The sequence below is a fragment of the Pelophylax lessonae genome (genome assembly GCF_965119305.1).
Source record: "Pelophylax lessonae genome assembly, chromosome: 2".
NCBI classification, from domain to species: Eukaryota; Metazoa; Chordata; class Amphibia; order Anura; family Ranidae; genus Pelophylax; species Pelophylax lessonae.
Window position 1 is genome coordinate 100,825,023 of NC_138769.1, and position 5,835 is coordinate 100,830,857.

Here is a 5,835-nt window from a genome sequence, read left to right on the forward strand (position 1 = left end):
TTCAATTTCCATCATGCCTAGTCATGTCTGTGAATGTCAGAGAATTACAAGGCCTCATGGGATGTGTAGTTCTGCAACAGCTGGAGGGCCGTAGTTTGTAAATCTCAGCTCTAGCTGGTGAGTATAATGGGCCATACACACTAGAAGATTGTCAGAACAATTTATCCTTCCGATTTACCAAAACCAAATAATATGAGGTCCAACAAACACTTTCAAATCCTATGCAATCTGGTAGGCCCTTGCACTACATAGAAAAGGTAAATCTGCACGAAAAAGTCTTCAGAGAATCTTCTAGTGTGTATGGCCCTTTACAATATAAGAACAATAGGAGGTTGAAAATAAATGTATGTAGATGTTACATCCCCATATCCAAACCTTTGCCTTCCTGTTGTATATTTTTTTAGCAAGTTGCATAAGCATTTAACAGACAACTGTGTGTGTAATTAATAATGTGATGTGCTCAAGCACTAATTTTATTTTTTTTATTTTTTCCCCACAGTTTCCTTCAAACGCAGAGCAATGGCTGGAGATTTCTGATCAATTTCTGGAGAAGTGGAATTTTCCCAATTGTGGGGGTGCTATTGATGGGAAGCACGTCCGCATTGTCCCCCCTCCGAATTCCGGCACATTTTATTATAATTATAAAGGTTTTTTTAGTATAGTCATGCTAGCCATAGTTAATGCAAACTATGAGTTTATTTTTTGGGATATTGGCAAAAATGGCCGCAATTCGGATGGGGGAGTTATTGATCAGATGGAGTTCGCTCGTCGTCTAAAGAACGGCACTCTGAACCTGCCATCCAGGGAGCAAACTGTTGAGGGTATGAGCTTTGTGTTTATCGCAGATGAGGCTTTTGCGCTTGGGGAGCATCTCATGAAGCCCTACCCTCAGAGGAACCTCACCCCAGACCAAAGGATTTACAACTACCGGTTGTCCAGAGCTCGCAGAGTTGTGGAGAATGCCTTCGGGATAATGGCCAACCGGTTCCGGATATTCCTGACATCCATAAACCTGGCACTGTACAAAGTGGATAATGTGGTCTTGTGTTGCTGCATTTTGCACAACTTCCTACGCAGGAATGCACAAAATTATGTATTGCAGCAACTGGATACTGACCCTGCTATGCCAGGTACAAGTGGAGAGGCCCAACCTTCTAACCAAGTGGAGTCCATGCCGTCAATGGAAGTTGGACGGTCAGCATTGGCATCACACAGGGCCCGTCAGATCCGCCAGGAATATCTGGACTATTTCGTGGGGAGAGGAGCTGTGTCCTGGCAGCAATCACTGTCACAAACACATTAATCTTGTTAAAGATTGGACACACAAGATAAATGTCAGAGATATATTATTTTTCAACACATTAAACAAAAATTGCAATGATTCTGTATTGTGGATTATAATCATTTGGGCACATATGCCAAACACAATTATTTGGGTTAATCATGTGTTATATATGTGTGACTTTGGAAGGGTTAATACATTCATCAGTGTGTTTCTTGACTGTAGTCTCTCACCAGCTGATCCAAAGTGATGATGGCCATGTGTTATTTTTTAGCCAGTGGTGTAAATACAAGGGCCTTCTGCACCCCACAAAATGTACACAAACCCTGTCACATTGAGAACTAGGTCACACCCAAGGTTCATCTAATGTCACCTTATATTGGTGTTCATTGTCCAGAAGTTGCCCATACTATATATTTCAGATAATACATTAGGGTATTAACAAAGTACCTACACCTGTTATGTTGTGTTCATTTATGACATCCTTCTCACTGCCCACCAATGTTAGGATATGTCAGTGTTATGTGAAACTTGATCATTGTTCATCTCAAAGTGTTATATATATATAGGTAATGGAAAGTGAACTAGAGCAACGAACAAGCAATACACTATAGATTACACTGATCTCCCTACACTGATTGCTACTGGCAATATCAATGCCATATTGAATCCTAGGACTGCTAGTACCTTGAGTGTTGAGTCACACTTATGCGATGCGGGAAGTCTGCGACTTTGCAGCCTTCCAGCATTGCATAAGGGTGACCCGCCACTTACTTTTTCCACAGGATTGTATTCCACAAGTGTTAAGCACTGTGCGATCCAATCCAGATACATCAGAAATAAAGGGTCATGTGCGACTTGTATGCGTGTTCAGTGCGAATGTAGCCATACAAAGTGTATGTCTCAATTCACACTGCACATCTGATGGCATGTAATATCGTAGCGCACTGCTCCTTTATTACATGCGATCAGATGTTCATGCGAAAATCAGCTATACAGTTTGTATGGCTCAATTTGCACTGCACTCGCACAAAAGTCGCACATGATGCATTTATTCAGCCGCATCAGGATAGGATCGCACAGTCGTTCAAACTTGTGTGATCCGATCCTGTGTGAAATGTCAGATCGCACTGTGATATGCGTTAAAACTGGGGGTATCTTTAACATTTCATTGACACCTCCAGCAACTTGCATATGGCAGTGTCCAAAATGCTTTCATTAACATGTAAATATGTGAATAGGACAGCCATCATACATTTAGTGCTTCTTTACACAGCTTTAGACCTCGACCCCCCAACGAAAGTCTAATAAAGAATTGAACACACATTGTTGAATGTAAAAATGTTTTAGTATCAAACATTCACAGGGTTAGGGTTAGGGTTAGGGTGTTGGAAAGTGCTTTTCCCAAACTTGGGTACACTCTTTAACATCTGAGTGTCATAAAACTGGCATAAAATATTATATAAAAATGGGAACATCCCAAAACAAACAGTAAAAAATTTTTAAAATAATTTTTTTTAAAATTTGGCAAGCATGTCCACAAAATCACGCATCTTTCCTTGCAATGCCGTTGCAGTCTCTTTTATTTGCTCGAGGTCTGAGCAGCATTGAAGAGCCTCACGGGTCAATTTGGCCAATGTGCAAGTATGTAATACATGATCTGGAAAATAAAATACAACGGAGTCAATGTGAATCACCTACATGAGGTCATAATATAGAAACATTTGGTGTGCAGGTAATCTTTAAATTCCTCTCGAGTTAATACCTACCCTGTTCTTATGCTCTTTTGCCCTAGGCTCTTCATCTTCCTCCTGACCTCCTCCAATGCTGTTGCTGATGATTCTGCCGGTCTCCTGAGCTTACTATATATTCATTAGGGGTGTGAACGCATGATGACGTCATTGTGAGGGCATGGTTGTAATGTATATATATTAAGATGCAGAGACCAGAGACGGGCAGAATGCACGGCAACAGCATTGGAGGAGGACAGGAGGAAGAAGAAGAGCCTAGGGCAAAAGAGCAGACAACATAAGAGCAGAAGATTGGACAGCAGAAGACTGGAGAGGAGAAGATCCAAAGAGCAGAGTGGAGAAGACCGGATGAAGATCTTTAAGAACATTTCATAAACGTCTCCTGTCGTTATTCACATACACTTCCATTTATGTGGTTAATGTGTAGGGGTACTATGTACCCCATACCCATTCACATAGTGATTGGGGTCTGGGATCTGGGGGCCACCCTTTGTTAAAGGTTGCTTCCAAAGTCCTAGGAACCCCCTGGCCGCATGACCCCCCAAAACCACCAGACAGGGTTGTGGGGATGAGGCTCTTGTCCTCCTCTACATGGGAGTAAGGTGCTTTTGGGTGTGCGGTGCAGAGGCCCCCTGGCCCAAAGCAACAAAACCCCCCCATGTTGAGGGCATGTGTCCTGCTGTGGTCCAGGGGGTGTTTGGTCCGCTTGCTCGTTCTCTTTCCTGGCCTGACAAGCTGCATGCTTGTATAAGGGTCTGGTAGGGGTTTTGGGGGTAACCCACGCTGTCTTTTTGTTGTGGGCATACCCTCAAACTCAATACCACACACAAAAGGCCTGGTTGTGAACTTGGGGGGACACCCACGGTGGGTTCTTCAATTTTTTGGTGTAGTTCCCCCTCAAAAATCTTCACAACGCAAGTGGCCCCGCAAGTCAGAGCATCCTGATCCGACTTACGGTGCGACTTCCATTCAAATAAAGAGGCTCCCATAGGGAACTAGTGTTGTAAATTGGAGGCTAAAAATAACACTGATAAAAATCATTCTGAAAAAACCTACGTGGGCACACAATTGGCTCTTGGACACTTGGTCCTGGTTCCTCCACAGTTTCGGAAGTGGCTTCCATGCTGCTTGGCAAGTTGCCAGGAGATCGGGGTTCTGACATGGCTGGGGATGCCACATCCTGGCATGATGCAACATCTGCAATGTAAATTTGTAAGGGAATACAAGAATATAAGGTTAAACAATCATTGCAAATACACATATTTCTATGATCCCACTACACAAAAATCTGTGACTACCAACCTTCTTGTTGCTCTGGTGTCTGGTCACTTGTTGGCTCCACCAGAATCACCTCAGGCATAATGTCTTCATCTACATAATACAAAACATTGGCCATATCATAAAAGTCACAAGAGGTACATTTGTTAGGACATGGTGCCCTGCTTGATAGCTCTTTTAGTAACAAATATGAAGACATGTACATGGTTATCTACGAAAAATATGGTACATTAATGTTTGACAGTGCATAGGAACCAATTACCTTTAGTGGAATCTGTGCCACCATCTGGGCCCATGTCCTCCTCTTCTTCCACAACTGCCGATGGAGCTGCCAAACCTCTCCTCCTCCTTTCCCATAGTTTGGCACGGAGTTTACGTTTTTCTCCTATTTAAAGGTTTGAATAATAATCTGTGATTAATAGGAATGTTTGCTGAGAAGATTCGTGCAGGAAAGAACGTTCGTTGCAACACAATACATATATTTTTAACTATGGCTTCCTGACTTTTAATGTCATATACTAAAACATCAACAATAGATCGATCAAATCACGACATGACAACTAAAATGAGTAATCTAACTTTTTACATAGACATTATAATCTAGACATGTTAATACAACATACACCAAATTATAAAAAACATATTGCATGATTAAAAAAATAAAGAAAAAATAAAACTTACTTTTTTTCAAAATTCGATGGATTTGGGAAAGCTGATCCTGCTCACGGTGTTTGAGGTCAGACCACCGTTTCCGAATCTGATCTTTCGATCGCTCGACACCGAATTTTTTGACCAAACAGGCCACCACCTTGTCCATGATGCCATCTTTCCTGGCATTGGGCCGATCGTAATTTGCCAACTTTCCATCGTAATCCATTTTTTCTAAAATGGAGACCATCTCCACCATTTCTGGCTTTGACATGGGTGTAGCCCTTGATTTTCGGGTGGCCCAATCACTTCGGCCCCCACTAATTGAGCTCCCAGATTGTTGAGACATGGTTCGTAATTAAACAATGATTATTCCACTGCCTCAGGTGTGAGTGCCGCATGTAGGCCTGATCTTCGGCACGTACACACCCCTGCACAAGCCCGCCACTGGAGGAGGAGTTGACGCCTGCGCTGTATTTAAAGGACGCCAGATCGTTCGGCGGACGATTCGCTAGCGGACATATCGAGAGTTGGAGCACGATCGAGCGGCGAATCACGACTTTTCCCCACAAACAAAGGTACGACTCTTTTAATAGAAAGTGTGTGTTTTGGGCCCTATACAGCTTTTATTAGGAATATCTTTATTATGTGCCAAAATACATGCTATTTTAATATGTTTTGTGTTGTTTTGTGTCTTGCAGGCATATACTGTCCTGCAATATGGTGGACAATTTCACCACCCACAACTTTCTCATCAGTTTCATTGATGAATTCAGGCAACTGCCGTGTTTGTGGCAAGTCAAGTCTGCAGATTATAAAAATAGAAAACTCAGAAAACAGGCCATGGAACATTTGGTGGCCTTCTACAAGCCCGTC